The 12,397-nt window shown below is 40.7% G+C and overlaps 1 long non-coding RNA gene across 1 annotated transcript; it reads right to left on the reverse strand.

The window, feature by feature from the left end:
* Window positions 1-9,586: 9,586 nt before the first annotated feature.
* Window positions 9,587-12,021, reverse strand: LOC143417023 (uncharacterized). Its single transcript, XR_013097250.1, has 4 exons — window positions 11,917-12,021; window positions 11,047-11,204; window positions 10,570-10,627; window positions 9,587-9,600 (listed from the first exon to the last, which is right to left on the reverse strand). It is a non-coding gene; the product is annotated as an uncharacterized LOC143417023 (long non-coding RNA).
* Between the last annotated feature and the right edge of the window lie 376 nt (window positions 12,022-12,397).

Below are 12,397 nucleotides of genomic sequence, written 5' to 3' on the forward strand. Positions count from 1 at the left end.
GTCATTTCCTCCACTATGTACTGAAGACTGTGTGAAGTCATGTGCATGTTGTTGTTATTACTATTTTATCGATCCTTGAGCTTGACCATTATGAATTTCATGTATTTAGTATTGTCAGTATTGATACAAATAATAAAAAAATATAAAACATAATTCCTTTTCCCCCACAAATGTTATGAAGCTGAAATGTGGCCGCACAAAGAGAATCACCCCATGATAAAGTTTGAAATTTTCATTGTTTACAGGCTGTGATCAGCTGACCTGTTCTGCTTGCGCTGCTGTTCTGATGTTTACTGCTTGTCAATTTAATTCAGTTCACTTTTATTTATTCAATGCAAGATCACAACAGTTGCCTACAGGTGTCAAACTCCAGGCCTTGAGAGCTGGTGTCCTGCAGGTTTGAGATGTGTGCTTGATCCATCACAGCTGATTTAAATGGCTAAATGACCTCCTCAACATGTCTTGAAGTTCTCCAGAAGCCTGGTAATGAACTAATCATTTGACTGAGGTGTGTTGACTCAGGGCGCGATCTAAAACCTGCAGGACACTGGCCCTCGAGGCCTGGAGTTCGACACCCCAGTGGTTTGCAAACTTTTTTTTTGCTAGGTCCCGCTTTGTTTCACAAGAAAATCCTTGCGACAACATTTCCACACTCTTAGGGTTTGGTATGTTCTTGACAGCGTTTGACTTGGTTTTTTTGTGTTTACACGTGGACGGAGAGATTTTTTCGAAACTGCCTGTGTGGACAAGATTTCCTTTTAAACAAAAATGGAAAATCTCTGTTTTCATAAATACCCGTGTACGTGAGGACGTAGCCTTAAGTAACAGGAAAACAAACCATCTTCATGTGTAATCATTTTATGTTTAGTTGTTTTTTTCCTGTGTGATAACATTCAACGTTTGGTTTGGACAAACCAGCGCGTGCTTCCCACGCAGGGGGAACATATTCGGCGATGCTTTATCTTCTGCTTTGCGTTTCTGTGGGAGCGCCGTCACAAACCTGTCCATTATGCTAGCAGTGTCCTGAACAGAACGAGCTTCAGTGAGGGGTGGCAATCTGCCTTAACCGGTTGGGGTGAGAGGATGGATACAGGACACAGACATGTTGTGGAAATGTGATTCATAATAACGAATGGAGAGCGGTGTGTAAACACGTGGAGTAAAAAGGAGACTGAGGAAGAAATTGTACATCATGGGAATCTCCGGCAGCCTACGTCTATTGCAGCATAACTAAGGGAGGATTCAGGGTCACCTGGTCCAGCCCTAACTATATGCTTTAGCAAAAAGGAAAGTTTTAAGCCTAATCTTAAAAGTAGAGATAGTGTCTGTCTCCTGAATCCAAACTGGAAGCTGGTTCCACAGAAGAGGGGCCTGGAAACTGAAGGCTCTGCCTCCCATTCTACTTTTAAATACTCTAGGAACAACAAGTAGGCCTGCAGAGCGAGAGCGAAGTGCTCTAATGGGGGGATATGGTACTACAAGGTCATTAAGATAAGATGGGGCCTGATTATTTAAGACCTTGTATGTGAGGAGCAGGATTTTGAATTCAATTCTGGATTTAACAGGAAGCCAATGAAGGGAGGCCAAAACAGGAGAAATATGCTCTCTCTTTCTAGTCCCTGTCAGTACTCTTGCTGCAGCATTTTGGATTAACTGAAGGCTTTTCAGTGAGTTTTTTGGACATCCTGATAATAATGAATTACAGATCCAGAGCAAGTATCTGGTTAGACACTGTGTTTCTAAAAGTTTAAGGCCGAGTATTTTAACCTCAGATTTATTTGAATTTGGAAGCAAGTAACATGCTTCTTCACTGTAATTTAATAGTCTTGTTCTTTCTCAGTTTCACAGCTTTTCTTTCTGTATTTATAGACGTACTGTACATTCCCATGACAGTTTTATTCTTCCTTTTTTTTTTTGCCTCTTATGACAGTAACCTGATCCGAAAGCAAAGCTTGCAAACAGTTTTTAGTCTCTTCAAAGAATAAAGCACAGAAATAGTCTTGTTATTTGATGTCTCGCTGGCTGATGGCCACACTGGTATCTTGGCTTTGGGGATGGTGAGTAATTTTTGGGTAGCACAATCTACTGGATTTTACTGTACGTATGTGCTTATGAGTCAGAGTTTTAAACTGATCTAAGCCAAAAATAAAGAAACGCTAAACAAAATCTGAAACCTGAAATGCACTCATGCTCATCACAGCAACACAAAATGGTTTTACAAACTGTCTTGAGGCTTCAAGCTGTTTCGGTGCAGAAATGAGAACGTACAGGTGGTTTATAGATGTAAAAGAAAGAATCTGAAAACAACACTTTTTTGGTCTAAGTGATCAAAGTAGAAAACAGAACTGATGTGATTCATAATGATTATGAATCACATAATCATCATAATTCTTGAACTGATGTTCAAGAACAAACCGTAGCTGCACTAATATTACACATCTCCATTGTTGTGGTGAACAGACATGTTGCTTTTAAAACCACATGCAGTGTGTGACCGTGACTGTTTTTTTTTTCTTTTTTTTTTCTTTTTTCTTTTTTTCTTTCGTTTTTTTTCCGCAGACAGTCATGTGGTCAGCCTTTAGTAGTTGAGCCCTAAAACCCCACCCAAAAAACGCATAGACTGTTCATGCCATTGGCTGGCCCTGACTAAATACTATGACAAAATGATGTTAGACTGTCACAGTTCTTCATAGGTGGTGAAACTGGGAAAGGGTATTTAAGAAAGGGTCTTTTGCAAGTTGGGTAGGGCGTGGAAACAAACCTGATGATCTTATGATGTTTTAAAATAGTTAAGGATGTTCCCTTTTTTCGAGGTTGGATTCTATATGTATGTATATGTTCCCCTTGTTTGTCACTTATTCAACATTTATATTTTAACCCTGCACAGTTGGAGATGTGTGGAGAGAACATTTTGGAGAGATCATTGTTTAACCCTAACCTGATGCCAGTCATGTACTAATTGGCATACTTAAATCACGCTGCTGTTATTGTGTATATGCTGCTGTTATTGTGTATATATTTATTTATATTTCTTCATACATTCTTATATAGTTCTATATTGTGTATTTTGTTGTACAGTTATTTTATTTTCAACTTTAATTTATATATTTTATCTTATTCTCCCAGTTAAATTTACCCTTCATTCTAATTTGTGTTGTACAGTTATTTCATTTTTAACCTTAATTTATATTTTATTCCTTCCTAGTTAAATTTACCCTTTTTAATTTTTCATACAGGGAGTGCAGAATTATTAGGCAAGTTGTATTTTTGAGGAATAATTTTATTATTGAACAACAACCATGTTCTCAATGAACCCAAAAAACTCATTAATATCAAAGCTGAATGTTTTTGGAAGTAATTTTTAGTTTTAGCTATTTTAGGGGGATATCTGTGTGTGCAGGTGACTATTACTGTGCATAATTATTAGGCAACTTAACAAAAAACAAATATATACCCATTTCAATTATTTATTTTTACCAGTGAAACCAATATAACATCTCCACATTCACAAATATACATTTCTGACATTCAAAAACAAAACAAAAACAAATCAGCGACCAATATAGCCACCTTTCTTTGCAAGGACACTCAAAAGCCTGCCATCCATGGTTTCTGTCAGTGTTTTGATCTGTTCACCATCAACATTGCGTGCAGCAGCAACCACAGCCTCCCAGACACTGTTCAGAGAGGTGTACTGTTTTCCCTCCTTGTAAATCTCACATTTGATGATGGACCACAGGTTCTCAATGGGGTTCAGATCAGGTGAACAAGGTGGCCATGTCATTAGTTTTTCTTCTTTTATACCCTTTCTTGCCAGCCACGCTGTGGAGTACTTGGACGCGTGTGATGGAGCATTGTCCTGCATGAAAATCATGTTTTTCTTGAAGGATGCAGACTTCTTCCTGTACCACTGCTTGAAGAAGGTGTCTTCCAGAAACCGGCAGTAGGACTGGGAGTTGAGCTTGACCCCATCCTCAACCCGAAAAGGCCCCACAAGCTCATCTTTGATGATACCAGCCCAAACCAGTACTCCACCTCCACCTTGCTGCCGTCTGAGTCGGACTGGAGCTCTCTGCCCTTTACCAATCCAGCCACGGGCCCATCCATCTGGCCCATCAAGACTCACTCTCATTTCATCAGTCCATAAAACCTTAGAAAAACCAGTCTTGAGATATTTCTTGGCCCAGTCTTGACGTTTCAGCTTGTGTGTCTTGTTCAGTGGTGGTCGTCTTTCAGCCTTTCTTACCTTGGCCATGTCTCTGAGTATTGCACACCTTGTGCTTTTGGGCACTCCAGTGATGTTGCAGCTCTGAAATATGGCCAAACTGGTGGCAAGTGGCATCTTGGCAGCTGCACGCTTGACTTTTCTCAGTTCATGGGCAGTTATTTTGCACCTTGGTTTTTCCACACGCTTCTTGCGACCCTGTTGACTATTTTGAATGAAACGCTTGATTGTTCGATGATCACGCTTCAGAAGCTTTGCAATTTTGAGACTGCTGCATCCCTCTGCAAGATATCTCACTATTTTTTGACTTTTCTGAGCCTGTCAAGTCCTTCTTTTGACCCTTTTTGCCAAAGGAAAGGACGTTGCCTAATAATTATGCACACCTGATATAGGGTGTTGATGTCATTAGACCACACCCCTTCTCATTACAGAGATGCACATCACCTAATATGCTTAATTGGTAGTAGGCTTTCGAGCCTATACAGCTTGGAGTAAGACAACATGCATGAAGAGGATGATGTGGACAAAATACTCATTTGCCTAATAATTCTGCACTCCCTGTATTTATTTCCTATCTTATTCATAGCCTTTTCCTTTTTTGTTTTCTTTAGGTCACGAGCAGTTGTCCAAGCATTTCACTACATATCGTACTGTGTATGACTGTGTACGTGACAAATAAAATTTGAATTTGAATTTGATTTAAATACATGTTCAGAATCATCCTAATGAATAAAACTACACCTCTTTTCAAATAGGTCACAATCAATTAATGGTAATAAAAAGACCACTGAACTTACTGAGTGCAGACATTTGGTGTTCTCTTTTTTACGCTGGAGCTAGAGGGTAGGTTTAAGTTTCTCAAAAATTAGTTTTACCATCACAACTGTTTTTTGACCATGCAAACAATGTGCTGTAGTGGGCAGAAAGACAGCGCAACAAATGCATGTCTGTACATCATCCTACTTCTCACTTAACTGATTAATTTATTGTCTCCACTTGGAGTTTTTTTTGTTTAACAACAGAATGTTTCTCCACTAAATTGTGATCCACAATGTCAGTATAATATCCGTCCCTGTTATTATTTGAGCATGCTAGTGTTCACCTTTGGAACTAAGACATTCAAAAGGTACCATATCACCCTATTAGAGCACTTCGCTCTCACACTGCAGGCCTACTTGTTGTTCCTAGAGTATTTAAAAGTAGAATGGGAGGCAGAGCCTTCAGTTTTCAGCTCCCTCTTCTATGGAACCACCTTCCCATTTGGATTCGAGAGACAGACTCTATCTCTACTTTTAAGATTAGGCTTCAAACTTTCCTTTTTGCTAAAGCATATAGTTAGGGCTGGACCAGGTAACCCTGAATCCTCCCTTAGTTATGCTGCAATAGGTGCAGGCTGCTGGGTTATTCCCATGATGCATTGATTATTTCTTCTTTAGTCACCTTTCTCACTCAATGTGTTAGTAGACCTCTCTGCACTGAATCATACTTGTTAGTAATCTCTGTCTCTCCTCCAAAGCATGTCTTTTGTCCTGTCTTCGCCACCCCAACTGGTCGCAGCAGATGGCCCAGCCCCTCCTTGACCCTGGTTCTGCCGGGAGTTTTTCCTTCCCACTGTCGCCAAAGTGCTTGCTCATAGGGGGTCATATAATTGTTGGGTTTTTCTCTGTATCTATTATTGTACGATCTACTGTACCTCACCCTATCATGTGGCAAAGTTCAGTTGCCTTTTTTCAAGCTCTCAGATGAAAATCATGTTTCTCATAAGTTTGGGCTGGACATTTTTTTTTCAAGTCCTGACGTTGGTATCATTCTCTTTTCTAGCATGCAGCTGAAAGGCAAATTGTATCTTTTTCACTTGAACTGAACCTTAAGCCAGTTAATGTTTTACAACAAAGCTTTGTGACTTTTAATCCTTTAGCCTATATTATGCAACTTGACCTTTATACTCCCGTACAACGTAATACAACGTAATACATCCCCACGAACACTCACATCAGAGCTGAGATCCTAAACCTCTAAAACCCTTTCTGAACCTCTAATAATTTCTAATAATATCAGAACTTATCTGAGATCATAAAGGATAATAAATCCACAATGTATTTGTGAGAGGACCAAAATACAGAGGATGAAAAAAATCCCTCAAATTACAAATTAATTTTAAAAAAATTGCAAGTTCAGATTTACAATTGTGTTTATAACCAAGTTTTTCAACAAACTGGTATACAGTGGCTTGCAAAAGTATTTGGCCTCCTTGAACTTTCCCACATTTTGTCGCATTACAGCCACAAACATGAATCAATTTTATTGGAATTCCACGTGAAAGACCAACACAAAGTGGTGCACACGTGAGAAGTGGAACGAAAATCATACATGATTCCAAACATTTGTTACAAATAAATAACTGCAATGTGGGGTGTGCGTAATTATTCAGCCCCCTGAATCAATACTTTGTAGAACCACCTTTTGCTGCAAATCCAGCTGCCAGTCTTTTAGGGTATGTCTCTACCAGCTTTGCACATCTAGAGACTGAAATCCTTGCCCATTCTTCTTTGCAAAACAGCTCCAACTCAGTCAGATTAGATGGACAGCGTTTGTGAACAGCAGTCTTCAGATCTTCAGACAGGACCAGCGCTACCAGGATGTCAATCTTTAAGGACCAGATCGCCAGTGGAAATGCCTCACTACTGCTGAAAAATGTGAGTTTTCAGGATGAGGGCAGATACAGGTGATACACCAGCACCACCAGAGGAAACCAAGAGTTGTTCATCCGCCTGACTGTGGACGGTATGAAAAACACACAGAAACTAAACGAAATAAAGCTAACATGACTATACTACAAATAATCATGTTGGTATTTAGAGAAATTAAAGCGCTTATGAAGTCAGCAATGTTTTGATGCATGCTTAATCATCCAGGTAAGTAAATCTCCGAAAGATCCATCTGGACGTAGCGTTTTCAGTGGGAGACACTGGTGAATATCCTCTCTGGTGAATTTGATGTGTCGGTCCACCGAGTTAATGTGGTCCATTAAATGCAGCAGGTGTACCACCTGGGTGAAAATAAAACAACCTCTGGTGAAACGGATGGCACAACACAGAAGAGCTACCTCGTCAGGCCAGGACTCTGTCGTCTATTCACACCTACAGGCCAGTGGACACCCTTTCAAGGATGAGGATGTGCACATCCTGGACAGGGAGGGGGCCTAAGGGTACATCTTTCGCCATCTTACAATGCTGTGATTGCAGCCATTCGCCAACTCTCTGTGAACGGTACTCATGGACATTGATCAGTGGTTGTTGATCAGTGGTCATGAGAATTTGCACAATTAGGAATAAGGAACTGACCTCCCAGCCCATTGTTCCTTCAGTGGGATGGTTTCAGTCATTATGCAAATGTATGTTTATAAGATTTGTCAAGCTGGTTGTTTTGTTTGGCAGACATTTTAGGTATTTCACAGAAGCCACACGGCTAACGCCACCTGCTCCTCAAACTGGAAGTGCTTCATTCTTCACATGCTTTTAAACTGCTTTCCTGTCCAAGCTGTTAATCTTTTACTAGAAAAGAAAATCTGTGAACCTCAGTGAACGTGATTTTTACAAAAACTAATAGACCTAAAAAAAAAAAAACACAAAACAAAAACTGCAGCTAACTTGAAAAATACTTTCAGGGCATGTTGCTTGTTTTCTTTACTGGATTTAGTTTTTGGAATATTGTGTTGCTCTGTCTGCTAGTGGACAGAAACATTTAGCTGATAAGATTACATTTCCAGACCATAGTTGATACAGCATTCCTACACTGCTGCAAATATAGATACAGACACCTCAGACAGTTTTAGTGTATGAGAAACTGAAGCAAAGGACACAGCAAAGGGACACCTGCAAATATCTGAGATCTTAAGTTTTAGCCCACTCTCATGTTATAATCATGTTTGCTCCCCATCTTTTTTTTTTTTTTTCCTTTTGCCTGTCCCGTTTGGCTCTTTTGCCATCAGAATTGTTGTCTAAAGGCAAAGAAAGATGCCCAACGGATTTACTTTACCAAATTGACCATCCCAGCCTTGCCGTAATGGTCCATTTGATTCACCTTTTATTGTTTATTTTATTTTCACTTACTGAATACGGGACAGACTTGACTGGGGGAAAGAAGGGGAGAAAGAAAGAGGGAAAGAGAAACAGCTGAGAAGAGGGACGGGGGAGAAGGGCAAAAGACAAAAACCAACAGAACGGGCAGAGAAAAAAAATGCATCTATCGATCACCTGGGTCACCTGCTGAGAAAGAAAAAAGAAAGCAAGCAGAAGAGAACAAGAGTAATAGAATAAACAACATCACAATGATATATGGGAATATGACAGTAAATACTAAATGTTAAACATTATTGTGCAGCACATAAGATCAACAGAACACAGTGTGCTTTGAGGTAGGAGCCAAAAAGGGTGTAGTTTGTGGGTGTGATCAGCCGTGTGTACACCTGTGAGCATGGACGCGCTTGTTTTTTTTTTTTTTTTTTTAAAGGTTCCTTCATGTAATAATCTGCTAGAGGGTGTGGGGGGGCCACAGCCCCGTCCTCCAGGGCATGAAGCAGGTATGGAGGAGATCAAAACTCCAGACATCCAGAGGCCCCCAGAACACAACAGACCAAGGAAGACCAACAGAGGGGCAGCCGCGCCACTGTCCCAGAAAGAGCTGAGGAGAGTCCCAGATGAGGGCTCACTCAGCAGCCGCGGAGCAGAAGCCAGGGGGAGTTGCAGTGACGCGCCCGTGAGCTCCGCCGGCAGCCAGCCGTGCCTGAGTGACCGAGCCCCAGGCCGAGAGGCCGGGGGCACCCCACCTCCGAAGTGGCCCGAGCGAGCCCCAGGCTCCAGGCCCCGATAAGCGGCCGCCAAGGAGTGAGCCGGTGTGTACCTGGACGCCCATCCCCGGACACAAAGAACCACCAACGCACCGATGTCTGAGGGAGTCCGCCACTGGCAGGGAAAGTGGTGGTAGGGGGAGATAGGCCTCCAAACCTTGGAGAGCCTAAGATGTCCCCAGAGAGGTGGCGCCTGACACCCAACCTGACATATAGACACAGATATACAGGCACACACAGACACAAACATCCATTCCCACCCTCATGCTCTCATATGCACTTACTCCACACTCAGGGGGCCCAGGCCCATCCAGACCGGGCCCAGTGCAGCAGCGCCTCCCGGCCCCACAGAGCCCGGGACAGTCCACCCAACCCCACCACAGAGAAAACTGCACCCACCCCACCATCCACTCATCTTCCATGACTGTTCACTGAGACCATGAACGCCACTTCGCTGAAGCAGTCTTCTTCTTCTTCTTCTTGCCATTAAAATGGAAGCAGAAGGAGCACAAGCTGCTTTGATCTACTGAAAGGAAAAAGCAGAACATCTGAGCTGAAACCAGTCAGCTGAAATCATTAAGACAGGAACAATCATTCAATGCAGTGTCTCAGGTGGCTTAGCCTGTTACAACTGTTGATACACGCTAAATACGGTTAGCACACAGTGTCAGGGAGCTCCAGTGTGGGAACTAGTGGCTTTAGGTTTGTAGTCATTTAACTTTCATCCATTCATTCATTTAATTCAGGAGGAAGAAATGTCAGGTTGGTGCAGGCTGGTTACATGCATTTGGTCCCATGCTGTCTTTAACTAAATGACTTGGTTCACTTTATGGCTGGGCTGTATGTGGGGTTATATCATGTTATTTGGGCAGGAGTACCTGTCCACTGTTAGACTTAGAAAGTTTCTCCATAAGTAGAGTTTCTAACTCTTATAGCTTTTAGCACATCTGTAGCTGTGCAGGCTGACAGGTTTTTGGTGGCTCTTTTTACCCCACACTGGTTGTGAGTGTGTAAATACCACTAGTTCTTTTGGGTTGTAGTTAACTTGGGAGGAAGGGGTGGGTCTGCCATGACTAGATGAATAACAATTATCTGGGATACATAAATTTCATAATGCATGCATATATCTCTATAAACCTGGCCTGAGGGCTGCCATTTTTAACATTCAGTTATTTCTCTTAGAAATGTTGTAACTAAATAATGAATGTGTTACAGTTAAAGTGACACTGGTCAGTGTAAATGGCTCATTGGGACACAGAAACCTTTAAATTAAACCCTTTCACCTGATATCGAGTGTCAAACAATATCAAAGCTGTAAAAGCTGTTTACAGTCAGAATTTATAAAACTATGATTGTAAATAAATTCAAACAAGTGAGCTTTTCTCTTTGTGCTGAACATCAACACTGTGGTTTCTTAGACTGTAAGCTTTACTTTAGCACAACCACTTGTAGAAGCCGTCACTCCAAATGTCTTTTGATAACAAGAAAAAAATACCTTTTCAGTCCACGGCCTGAAGTTCTTCTCTGACATCTTCTGCAATCAGCTTTGTCTGCTGGTTTGAAGACAATAAACCACAAAAAGATGATTTAGTCACTTCGTCTGCGTCATGCAGCTCGAAAGTGTCGTGTAACGATGTTGAATAGCCGTCGTTATCCCTCTGCTGCGTCAGTAGGATTGTACTGTACAGCATCTCATTGATATGTGAGGAATGTAACACGATAACAGACTTACATCATTAAAACATAAAGGGCAGGAGATATTTAGATATTTTTATATTTATATTACAGTTTATAACTGACAGATATTACTAAATAGATAGAATTTACTAAATAGCTGGATGAACATGAAAAAGATGTCCATAATCACAAATGACCATGAGAGCCAGTAGAATTAATTCAACTGGACACTCAAAAGACGTTCTTAAATGTCCTTTAAGTGGCAGAACGAACAAACAAACAGTCAATCGCTTACTTGAGATGAAATCTGCTCAGCTACTTTGAAAACAGCTTCTAACTGGTTCCTCCTTTAACAGGATGACTGCTCAGGGGTAAGGCCATCATGCAGTCCAGCAACCTTTATGGTTCTGCTTTGATTCACCAGGAACTATTAGGGAAACCTTCCAGCGCCTCCTGTTAAAGACACAGACATAAACACAAACATTTATTAACATGTTCCACAGTGTTCCAGTTTGATTTTCTCATCCTGTGGACAACAACGTACATGGATGCAGGTTTATTGTTAACTTTTGTAAGGTTTATTTAGTGAACATATCCAGCTGCAGCTCCACTGTGATCCTGAACTGGATAAGCACTTAAGAAAATGTGTCAATAAATGGACAAACATCAACTTACTATATTTATCCAAACAGACGGGACCAATAATGCTTCACTGAGTTAGAAGAGACTGTTGAAGTCTCTATGTAAGAATGTTGTCAAGTTTGCACGAGACAAAGGTTTTTCAGACTACATGTAGCTGTCCTCTATGTCAGCTCACACATTTACATTCATGTCACACTTATTTCTGCTTTCCCATTTTATAATTATTACTTACATTTTGATTAGATACCTCGAGTTTGTAAATGATCAGATTACATAATTGGAATACAATGTATCCAGTTCAGGGTTGCGGGAGGATGAAGCCTATCCCAGCTGATACAGGACAAAGACAGGCTGCCAGTTTATTGCAGGGCTAACACAATATGTGTAACAGAAAATCCACTTAAATGTTTGACATTTCTTATAATAATCATAATTATGACTATTATTTAAAGGTTTCTTTATAAATACATTTTGATTTTTTATAACCCCTAAAATATAAACCTGAGCTGTTTCAGATTCTGACCTCACTGCAGCTCCCTCTTGGAAGTACGTCTGCTTCTTGTCTTCCCCCAGTGTTGACCGCCTGCCCTTGATATCACGTACTGTACCTGAGGAACAAAAAGGACAAACACTTGCCTTCATTTAAGAAGTACATTCATACAGAGGTAATCTATGGAAACACACTAGTTCAACCTTTGGGAGAAATCAGTTCCTGTGAAACATTTCTGTAAATCAACATCATGTGGAGAATGAATGAGTTCTTCAGGTGACTCAGCAGACCAGACTGACAGATGAAACTTCTGTGGAAGAAGAATCTGGATTTTTTTTTTATTTCCAATCTAGTTAAACTATTAAGCATCTTTGCTCTTCTGAAATCTGTGTTAAACAACAACAAACATAAATTAGTAACAAAAATACAGCTGAGTAGAGGCTTTACAAACCGCCATAATGCTAAATTTTAATCTTCAAATGTTTCTGAGCCGTCTTCAACCTGCTTTTAACAC

This window comes from Maylandia zebra, linkage group LG3 (assembly GCF_041146795.1).
Source record: "Maylandia zebra isolate NMK-2024a linkage group LG3, Mzebra_GT3a, whole genome shotgun sequence".
In the NCBI taxonomy this organism is placed as follows: Eukaryota; Metazoa; Chordata; class Actinopteri; order Cichliformes; family Cichlidae; genus Maylandia; species Maylandia zebra.